Source organism: Lontra canadensis, unplaced genomic scaffold (genome assembly GCF_010015895.1).
Source record: "Lontra canadensis isolate GAN:19392208 unplaced genomic scaffold, GSC_riverotter_1.0 scaffold1278, whole genome shotgun sequence".
In the NCBI taxonomy this organism is placed as follows: domain Eukaryota; kingdom Metazoa; phylum Chordata; class Mammalia; order Carnivora; family Mustelidae; genus Lontra; species Lontra canadensis.
This window is the reverse complement of record NW_022632262.1, coordinates 1-11,850: the sequence shown is the minus strand read 5'-3', so window position 1 is coordinate 11,850 and position 11,850 is coordinate 1. Positions and strand designations below refer to the sequence as shown.

The following is an 11,850-nucleotide window of genomic DNA, read 5'->3' as shown; positions in this document are numbered from 1 at the left end:
AGAAAATGGACAACAGCCAATGTGCTCCAGGTAATTGAAGACTGTAGACTATGAATTTTCCTGGTGACCCCTGGAGACCTCACATCCAGGGATAAAGAGAAAGTGTTGCCTAGAACTATTTCATCCATACGGCTAATAGCAGAACATCCCCTTTAACTGTGTCTTCTATTTCCATGTGGTAGTTGTGGAGGCCTCAATTTCTTACTCCCTCACATATTGAGTAACCTACAGAGAGTGGACACATAGGAACTGACCCAACTCAGGGATTCCTGTAATCAGCTGTTCTCTCCTCAGTTGTGAAAACAAAGGTGAGAAGTATATCAACTTTGTGCCTGTTTGACAGCATCATCTTCATGGATTTTTAATAACAAGGGAGGAGATTGAAGAATAAATGCATATCATGTCAAAATACTGAGATATATTCCTTGGAGTCAGCATGACTGAGAGTAAGGCCTCAGGAACTATAGTCATTTGGGCACTGCAGATAAAAGTCAATACAATGTATGTAGAAGAGTTGAAGCCATGGCTTTGGATTCCCTCTGTGTGCTGGGAGTCATGGCTATGATGGAGAGTTTAGTCTCCTCCTCCATCACTCGGTTATGAGGCCAGTGCACAGAGCCTCTACAGCTCTGTCTCTCACTGATCCTCATATAGGATGCCACAGACTTTTCCTCATATTGGAGAATAGTTTTTTTCCTTCAAGGGGACAGCCAAGTTGCTTTCTGTGAGCACAACCTATTAACTCTGATCAAAAACAGCTAGGAAGCAATGGTGTCTGATGTTCCTGATTTGATCTTTTATCATTCCTATCTTACCCGCCACAGCATGGAGCACCATGAAGGTGAAAAGAAGGAAGAACTACAGGACACAGTGGATGTATGTGTTTTGACTCGTTCCATTTTAGAAGAAGAGTATGAAAGCAACGAGTGTTACACTGATGGCAAATTCCCATTTGATGCGTAAGAATTTGGTTCTGCTCTGGATATAGCCTCTGAATGTTCCCATTCCAAAGGGGCAGAAACTGCACATGGTCCCCAAGTAATATCCATATATCTTGTTCCTCACATGCTATGTAGATTGAAGGACTTGACCCCCATAAGTCAATCATATACTTACAAACTCTTTTCATTCAGGCTCTAGGACTGAGTTCAAAATAAGACATTCCATGAGTCAGGGAGCTTTGCTCAACTCCTTTCTAAGCCACAACACTTTTATGTCTGGGCCACTGCCCATCACTGCTCTCAAGGCAGCCCTGCCAGAATCATGTACTTCTCTAGCCCAGGCACAGGAGGTCACTTCCAGACATCCTAATTTTGAATTCATCTCTTGTGTCTCTTGCAAGGATCTAATTTTCATTCTTAAGCCATATCCCTGAATTGCAATGCCTGCCAAGGTATCTGGCAGCCTTTTCTATATATTTGGAGATGTCAGTACCCTGGTTCAGTCTCCTCACTTAGTCTGTGTCTCCATTTGTCTTCTCTCAAGTCAGCAGAGAATCAGAACTGGATCCATGCTATTGTGCAGTGTATTTTTTCTGGAGCAAGGAAGGATCCTGAAACTTTCCTCAACCATAAACAGCCCCTGTTTCTTTGTGGCTTTGAAGATTATTTTGATTTGATGGTGTGCAGATTCCATTCTTTGGTTTAATCTCAATGGCTGATTCCTCTAAACAATTAACCAACAGCATTTCAAATGGAAAAAGCCTGAATAGTGCAGCAACACTCTAGGAAGTAGCTGGGTAGTTCCCCCAATCTTGGGGAAGAGAATCATTTGTTCTTTGCATAGTCTCAAGGCAGGATGCTCTGATGATGGCCTGACATATCAGGAACATTTGTTTAATGGCTCAAGAGAGCAATCCCAGTGATTGCTTACAAGGACCTACCTAAGCTCTCCAGGATGATTTGTCTCACAGTTGCCTGTAATTACTCTGTTTAGATTTCTGCCCTGTGCTACATGGGACACAGGAGTGGGCATTTGTGAAGGGGAATCTGCTTGGTGTCACTTTGTCTTTGTTTATTTGCAGAAAACCAAATGGATCAGGACAGGCTGAAAGGACAGGAGTCAGTTGCTCCCAGGTAATTCTGAATACATGGGGGCTGTGAATTGCAAAGTGGCAACCAGGGAAAAGCAGAAAGTGCTCAAGAGATCTCTATTACCCATTTGGTCAATGACAAAAGATCCATTTTCACAACGTTGTCTGTTTTCATTGTGGTACTGGGATTGCTCCCCATTTCTGAAGTACTTCTCTAGTTGAGTAACTGACCCACAGTCAGCTGACCCAGCTGAACTAATACATCACAGGGATCTCTGTTCATGCCCCTTGTCCCTGGTATACTTTACAAAGACATGCATGTCTACTTTCTACCTGTTGGACTTATCAATTGACAGTGTTCACAGAATGAAAATATCATGGCAAGGAGACAAACATATTCTATCATGCCACAATATTTAGAGAAAGGGACCTTTACGGGCATGAGATACCTGGGACAGTCACCTGCTCCCAAAGCTGCCAGTGTTTGGCCCCTACATGCAGAATTCAATGCCATTTGAATGAAGGGGGAAAGCCACCATTCTGGGACTCTGTATGTAGCTAGTCACGGCTGGGTGGCACAGAGAGAATTCATCTCTTCCTTCACAAACTTGCTATTTAGCTTGTGTACTGAGCACTTATTGTCCTTTCTATCTGCCACCCCTGTRACAAACACACCTTGTCCCACAAACACAAGAAGAGTTGTTCCTCTCTTTCCTAGGTCAACCTCTTTGCTTTCTGGACCACTCCCTTCTGCCCTCCATCAAAGCCAGACAGGACATAGGATTCAGATCCCTCTGAGGTTAATGTTCAGTTGTTCCCATGCAGCAGGCTCAGCAAACAGCTGCTAGAGGTGGTAGAGAAGGACAACTCATAGGACTCTCCGGATGAATGCTACTTGATATACTCAGTGATTCCTGACCTGTCTGACTCCTACTGGCCTTACAGGAGCGCCACCATCTTCTCACCTGAGAACCCAGAAGTCTGTTCCTCTCTGGAAGGGGCCAGTGAGTACTCCATTGTCTAGGTGATAAAGCTCCCAGTGGACATCCACACAGATCTCCTGTTCTTTATACCCAGACCTCTGCTGTGCCCAGAAAGTTCATCCCTGTGGGCAAGCTCTGTAGAGACGTATTGATCTGAACTGGGCTCTAAGATTGAGTTTTAAGCCCAGACATCAGGTGGGTCAGGGAACTTTCCTCTCTTCCTACTCCCAGGGCATCACCTGTCACACTGGCTTCTCTGTCAGGTCACTGGGCCCATGTCAGGCACCACAAACTCAACTCACCTCAGCAATATGACCAGAGAAGATGTCTGTCAGACCTAATTTGGATGAAATTTCTTCTCTCACATTTAATAAGCTGTACATTTCATCTTTGAGCCAGGTCCTTTATGATCCTATGCCTGCCACAGTCAAATGGCATTCTTGTCCAGGGTTAACTGGTTTTGGTCTTCTTAGCCCCATTCTTTATCTCCTTTAGGTTGGCTTGTCTTCCTAAACAGTTGTCTGAAAACCCACCATCAGTGCCTCCACTGAGAGGCTCTTTGTGTGTTTCCAGCAGCACAGCTGTGCCTTGGCATTTCCTTCCCCCCAAAGGAATTGGGCTATGGATCTGTGTAGCACCAAAGACTCACTTTAACTTGAGGGTTTGTAGTTGAATTCCATCTGTTCAGTCTGGGTGTATAAATTCCACTAAGCTTTCAGGAACCCAGCTATCTGAGGAGAGAAGACTGAATACTGCAGTAATCTATTTAGAATGCAGGGAGGCTGGCTCTCCAGAATCTGTGAAAAAAGAGAAGTTAAAGTGTTCACACAGACTTCAGATGGGAAACTGGGATGATAATCTCCTACCCAATGGCTAAGGCTGGGAAATCAAGGCAGTTATCACAAGGCAATACACCAGGCATCCTCATGTAATCTTCTCACTGAACATGTTCTCACATTAAGCATATCTGAGTGCCTGGGAAGCATTAGACACTGGATTCTTTTATACTGAAAGGGTTCTGCTTAATGACTGACACAGTCTCTATCTATTTACAGAAAATCAATTCCATTGTGAGGAGAAAGAAGACCAAGACCTGATATGTCCCAGGTAACTCTAAAGACTCATGGGTTGTCATAAGAGACTCTTAATCTGAAGAAACAAACTGAGGGTTGCTGGGGGTGGGGGAGGGATGGGGTGGCTGGGTGATGGACATTGGGGAGGGTATGTGCTATGGTGAGTGCTGTGAATTGTATAAGACCGATGATTCACAGACCTGTACCACTGAAACAAATAACATATTATATGTAAATAATAAAAAGAAAGAATCGTGGGTTGCTATTTCAGTGGTTAAATTTAAGGACTGCATTTCAATGAAAAAATAGAAACTGATGAATATATCTATTTCATCCATTCTCCAACCAGGAGGTATCTCTTTTAATCATGATGTGTGTCTTCACTGTGTTACATGGCTAAATTCCATTAATGGATCCCTCCATCTCACTAACCTGCATTCAGTTGAACTTGGTGAATTGATTAGTCAATGGGATTCTCTGCATTCCCCTGTTGTCTTCTTTTGGTAAATCCACAGTGACAGGCATAGCTGTCTCTCCCTCTTTGGTGTTACCACATTGAAGATATATTCTAGCAAAAGAATACCTAGAAAAAAATTCACGTCTTATCCCAGTAGTTAGAGAAAGAGTCACTGAACACATGAGATCTCTCCAGGTTGAGGATGCCTTTTAAAGTCGTGTTCACTTGATCACTGAATGTAACAGCAACAGCATTTATGCAAATGTGTCCAAACCATCTTTAGGATTCTCCACGGTTACTGTGAGCCATGACTTCCATTCTACAATCATTCAGTTTGTTGCTCAGAAACTCTTATCTGGCCACTACCCTGAGATCTTTCTGTTCTCTAGATATCTCTATTGTCTCCACAGCAGCCACACACTGCTCATGAAACAGGAGGATAGTTTTTGCATCAATAATGGCTGTGCTCCTTTGTTATGACTCTGCATTTCAGCTTCCCTTCAAAACCAGTAGGATGCTGGGGTATCTCCTTTTCTTCTTTTAATGTCCAGATCTCCCCACCCTCCCAGGCTCAGCATGAAGCTGCCAGAAGTGGAAGAGCAGGATGCCCAAGGGGACTCACTGGATGAATGCTATTTGACTGATTCACCCCCTCCTGAATTGTCTGACCAACATGCAACTTATAGGAGGGCTGACAGCAACTCATTTAAAGATCCAGACAGCTGTTCTGCTCTGGAATTAACTAGCGAATCCTCCATTGTCAAGGTGATAAAGCTCCAACTGGACTCCCAAATTGACCCCCTATGTTTGGTATCCCAAACTCTGGTTACAATGAGATGTCTCATCCCTGTGTAGACGTTTGGTAGACATAGGGATGTCAGTCAGGCTCTAGGATAGACTTTTCAGCACAGACACCAGGTGAGTCATGGACCTGCCCTTTATTCCCCATCTCAGGCCCTATTTATGGCTTCTGATGGAAGTTAGGACACTGGATTCACGGCAGATGTGACAACTCACACTCACTTGTCCTACAGAGGCCAAGGTGTCTGTCTTTGTTCCTGATTTCCATTAAATGTTTCTCCTCATCTGCACTGCTCTTGTTTTCATACCCAAATAAAGTCCTTGCACTTTTATGCCTGTCCAAAGATGTCGTCAGCCTTACCTATATCTTTGGACTGGTGGTTTCCCTGGTTTGACTGCTCTGATCCCCACAGTCTGTGTCCTCTATGTTGGCTACCTTCAGTGAGTCATCATCGGAGTATCAGGACATCAAATTCTCTGCCATCAGCTGGCTTGGATATTTCCCTGAAGCAAAGTTGAGCCTGGGCATTGCCCCTCCCCATGCATGTCTCCTATGTCTGGGTAGCACAAAGGATTTTACACAAAAGATTCCTCTTGATTTGAGGATTTGCAGATTCTATCCAACAGCGTGGTCTCTGTGTCGAAATGCCTTTAAACCATCACAGCTAGAGTATCTCATGAGATAAGGGAAGGTGAGAAGGTTGCAGTAAGTTTTTAAAATTCAGGTAAGATGTTCCCCAGAATCTATGGTAAAACACACATTTCACTCTGTACACAAGACTCTTTCTATATGGCCCAACCACATCAGGGAGCTCATGCCCAATGGCTAAGGAAAGCAAACCATGACACATTCCCAAGACATTCCCTGAGGCCTCCTGGAGGTTTTCTCTCACACTATCCTCTGCCTCGCTAAGGATAATTATGCCCCAGTGCTAGTTGTAGTGGATATTTAATTTTAATGCATAAATGGTGCTCTGTGGAATGTGATTGGCCCTGTCTCTCTTTATTTGTAGGAAGTCATAATGATCTTTTGGAGGAAGAAGACCAAGACCCGATTTACCCCAGGTAACTCTGAAGAACCATGGGCTTTTATTTAATGGTGACATCTGAGATCTAGGCAAATTTAGAAAGTGCTAAATGTACATATTTCACCCATTCAGACACCCACAAAATGGTCCATTAGCAATGTTCTTTCACTGTGCCACTTGTATAGGCCCATTGCCTAATCCCTCCCAAACTTGGAACCTGCAGTCCCTTGGGGGAAATACACAGCCATCCAAGCCTTACTCAAAAAACCTGAAAAATCCCGAAAACACCAGCTCTCTTTACATCTTAAGAACTGGAAATTCAACAACAAATTAAGTCAACCCTATGCACAAGAAGGGAAATAATCAAGATTAGAGCAGAGATCAGTGAGTTATCTAGAGATACAGTAGAACACATCAATGAAACTAGAAGCTGGTTCTTTGAAAGAATCAATAAGATCAATAAACCACTGCCCATACTAATCCAAAAGAAAAAAGAAAGGACCCAAATTAATAAAATTATGAATGAAAGGGGAGAGATCACAACTAACACAAAGGAAATAGAAACAATCATCAGAAATTAACAGTTCTATGCCAATAATTTCAGCAACCTTGAAGAAATTAATGCAATCCTGGAAACCTCTAAACTTCCTAGACTGAAACGGGAAAAAACTGACAACCTGAATAGACCTGTATCTAGTAATGAGACTGAAGCAATGATCAAAAACCTCCCCAAAAACAAGAGCCCAGGACCTGATGGATTCCCTGGGGAATTCTACTGAACATTCAAAGAAAAAATACCTATTCTCCTGAAGCTGTTTCAAAGAATAGAAACAGAAGGAAAACTTTCAGACTCTTTTGATGAAGCCAGCATTACTCTGTTCCCCAAACCAGGCAAATCCCTATCCAAAAGGACAGTTTCAGACTGATGCTGGTAGACCAAGCAATCACAGGATTTCTGGCATTATCACGGTCTCTCTTTGATTCAGATCCAGCCTGAGATGCCATCTTTCTCTGCTGGTTTTGCATTATGATGTTGGCAAGAATTCATGGCAAGAAGAGTGTTTAGAAAAAAAAAAAATTATGTCTCAGTCTTTAGACATATAGGTCTTGGACACACAAGCTTTCTGGGAATCCACAATGTTGCCATAGTTGAGGGTTGTCTTGGGGTCTTTTGTAAATTTCACCAAAACGTATGCAAAAGAGTTGGTGCTGGTTGGATCATTTTCTGAGTGTGCTGTGTGTTGTGACTGTCGTGCACTGTGTTGTGACTGTCGCGCACTGGGGAAGTACTCCTTCCCTTTAAACTTCCATTTTGATCATGCTCTGACCACCTCCTGCTCTCTTTCCAGTCCCCCCTCCTGCTGTCAAAACCAGCTGGGACTCCACATTGACTCAGCCTTCTTGTTGCATCTCCAGTCCTCCTAGTGACAGAAGGCTCCACAGGGAGCTGCCAGTGGCAGAAGAAAATGCAGTCCCACAGAGGTCACTGGACGAATGTTATTTGACTTCTTCAGTTGGCCAGGACCTGCCAGACACCTGAAGGCCTTCCTTATACAAGTGCCTCATCCACATGTGAAAAGCAAGAAACCTTCTTGGATCTGCATGTAGATGGTAAGTACTCCCATTGTGAGGGGAACAATGTTCCCGGGGAGAGGGGGTCCCAGGAAGCCTGTCTTCTATGTATCCAACAACCTAAACAGGCCAAAAGATGCATCTATGCCAAAAAGCCTTGTAGACTCACACTGGTTTGATCTCTGCTCTTGGATTCAATATTAAATTACATAGAGCCAGGAGCTCTATTGTGCTGGAATCACAGGGTCCTCACAGGGACATTCTCCAGTTGGTGTGGCATCTCCTGTGAGAGCCAAGGGCACTGAGGTCACATCCCTTGCCCAGGACCCTTGGCCAGTGGGTAGTGGACATCAGACCCTCATCAGCCTAGATTGTTCACTGCTCTCCACTTGGTCCTATCAGGGACTAAGTGGGGACAGGGCTTGCCCTTTCATCTCTGCTTTTCTATCAAATTATATGAAACAGTTGTAAATGTAAACAAAATATTGTATGACAGTCCCCAGTGTCACCTGGGAGCCAGCCACACCTCTGCCAACACCTACCCTGGGAATCACTCTGTCTTGTGAACAGAGGCTGTGGCTCATCCAGCTCCTCCAGGAGATGAGTGTCTCCATGAGGTTCTCCATCCAAAAGCAATCAGGGCTGAGAGGTCCCAGGCCCCTATCTGTTCTCACCAGGGGTCCCCTAGAGGCTCTTGACTAGGCTGTCTGACATCCTTGTGTTGCTGCACAGCTTTCTCAGAGATGCTGACAGCAAGGTCTGGGTTCCCAGGGAGGGAGGGATGAGAAAGGTTCAGACACATGTCTCAGAAGGCAGGTGTGTGTCAAACCCCACGATGCTCCAATACAGCAAGGTGAGCAAGAGCCTGGTGTTTAGTATCAGCTCTAAACCACGTGCTGGCCTTGCAACTTCCTGGCTCTTTCACCGGCTGACTTCTTCCTCTTCTTATGTATGTTTCCTTCAGTCCCCTTACTGAAAACCACAGAAAATGGTGTCTTCGTCTCATTGATTGGGAACATGAAATATAATTTCTAGGATCCCTGATCCAACAAAATTGCTTGGCAATATGTATCATCTTGTCCCGTCTAATCCTCAGATCCCTGTAGTGTTTCAACTCTTGGAAATGGTTTCAGGGTATTGTTTCATGCCGGGAGGAACACCATTTAGCGGCTCTGCTATTGACGGAGCCCATCCTGCCTGCCTTTCTCAGAAAGGCTCGTGTGCCCAGTTTCCTCAACTTCAACATCTTCAAACCAATCTTCCTGTTCAGTGCTCACAGTCACAGAAGAAATACTGGCCTCACAACACCATCTCCTGCTTATTTTTGTTTTTTCCTTTTCTAAGGAAATAAAAGTCCACTTTGTTCCATTAAGTATATACATCACTCTTTCCAGTGATCCTCCATCTAGTCCATCATCTCCCCTCACCTGCGGGGCCTCGTCCCCAGCCTCCTGCTCATCAGGATCCACTGCTGCTCAGAATTCCTGAAGACTGAGCTTCTCTACCATCCTCTGGGTCCTGTGTCCCTTACCCTCCTGCACTCTGCATCCCTTCTTGGAGCCTGGGGTTGCCTGGGGCTCCTCTGTCAGGCACCAATCTCCCTGAGAAATGAAGAGATGCAGTTACCAGGGGGAGGTGACATCAGCAGCAGCATTGTGGCACCAGGGAGAGGTGCCAGAGAAAGAGCTCAGTGAGTGTTCTGGAAGCACAGCCCCGACAATGGCCTTAGAACTTGCCATCCTTACTGTCCTCTCCCTGAAGCCTGTCACTTCTCCTTGGTGCCCACCGTCCTGGCCCCAACTCATCCCGCTGGTTCTCTTCCTCTTTCTTTGACTCATCTCCCACAGAGGCCTGAGCAGGAAACCAAGCTCCATGTCAGTTACTTTGTCCACTCTGGTTATTATAACAAAAATGCCACTGATGGGCTGACTTCTCAACAACAAAAATCAGTATCTCATAGTTCTGGATGCGCAACAGAACCACAATCAAACAGGGGCACGTTCTGGGCCTGGTGACACTGCCTTCCTGGTTCAGAGTTGGCCACCTTCTGACTCTGTCCTCACAGGGCACAGAGGCAATGGAATTTGGTGGGGTCTCTTTTATAGGGCATGGATCCCTTTTATGGGAGGATCTGCCTCCCAAAGACTTACCCATAGTACCTTCACACTGGGGATTATGTTTCAACCTATCAACTGGAAGTGAATGCAAACTTTTGCACTGTGACAGATGGTTTTACTCTCATTTGTTCCCACCAGCTCCCCCCATAATCCTTCCATGCTCACCTGTTTCTCAGCACCACTTTTCTCATCCTGTGGATTCCATGTGTTTTTTCCCATTTCAGCTGAGCAGAAGTAGGGTTAGAATGTTATGTTCCATGTCCCCCAAATCCCTATTTAATCACTGACTCAGTTAAATATATATATATGTACATACAGACAGACACACACATTTAGAACTTATGTCACATAGATGATGTCTATTCAGTGTTTATATTATACATGGTGCACATGTATGAAATGTAAAGCATGTTGAAGTGTGTTGTGTAAATTCCCCAGCTTTCTCTTCCCTGGTTGCTCCCTAAAGGCTTCCCTTCAACCTTGAATTTGGCTGAGCTCTATAGTCTCTTCTCTCCAACAGTACAGCTCTTTCCAGCACAATTTCCTTGACTTTGTCTTCTCTTCCCCAGAACTATTTCTTTTTACCAGTTCTGTTTCTCTTGATTTCATGTTTGTCCATTGTGAACATGTCAGCCTCCTGGCACCATTATCCTTACGGGAGTGTGAGAGAGATGAACACAACAGGGAAAAATCGAAGTGTGTCCTTTGCCGTCCCTCACCTGTGAACTGTCAGATGGCCTATCTCATTCTGCCCACTGTCCTTCTTTGACATCAATGTAGGTGGAGGCTCAGAAAGATCATGAATCATAACACATCCTGTTGTTGTCCTTTTCTTTTCAGAGCTGGCTTTGGATGCTTCCATCTGCATGAAGAAACCTCCCAAGCCTGAGTGTGATGCTGGTGAGGGCTCAAGGGATAGCCAGGGTGCGTGTCTAATCTTTGGCCACATGAAAGCCCTTGGTGTCATGAAACAGAAGATTCCCAAAAGAAAACTGTAGTTTGATGAGTGGAGATGGGCATGTAGATTCCGTGGCCTTCAAGCTTAGGGTGCAGAGGTAATCACGTCTTTGGCTCTTGGGGCACGGATTCCTGTTGCTCTCCTTCTGATTGTAGCTCCACCCTCCCCCTCAAACACACACATTGTCTGTTCTCTTCCTCCTTTGGTCATTCCCATAGCTGGTGCTACCTCTGTTTTGCACGGGGGCTGCCACACTGCCGCTCCTTCCATCTCCCTCACCTGGTTGCCTCTGAACTCTGCTGTGTTCCTGCAGCGGCTGTCCTGAGATTCCCTCTCCCCTCTCCTCGAGGCCATGGGGAAGCAGGCCTTATGGCCTTCCTCAGCAAAGCAGCATTATTTACACCCATCAAACACTTAGAACTTGGCCTGAAATTACACTCTTTCTTGGCTTCTTTGCCTTCCTTCCCTGCTTCTTCAATCGCAAGGCCTCATTCTCACAGGGCCATTGTCTTAATGAGTCTCCTGCACAAGCATTCTCCTCCTGGGATGCTCAGAGAATCTGAACTAGGAGGACACAGAACCCTCAACTTCTCCATGTGAATAAGACGTGTTAAAACTGACAAAGAGCCCCCAAGGCAAAATCTAATGAGAACCCAAGTCTCAGCTGGGAGTGCCACACAAGACCAGCGGGAGTCAAGTTTCCTCTCAACCCCTATATATATATAAAGCTAATATAATATTTTTTTCTTTTTTATGGTTATCTACAATTTTAGTGCCACTGAAAATATGAAGTTATTAAGTAGTAAATATGCACCATTGGCCAATAGTT

The 11,850-nt window shown here is 44.8% G+C and overlaps 1 pseudogene; it reads left to right on the top strand.

Moving 5' to 3' along the window:
• The first annotated feature begins 2,031 nt into the window (after window positions 1–2,031).
• Window positions 2,032–10,963, top strand: LOC116863462 (annotated as a pseudogene).
• The last annotated feature ends 887 nt before the right edge of the window (window positions 10,964–11,850 follow it).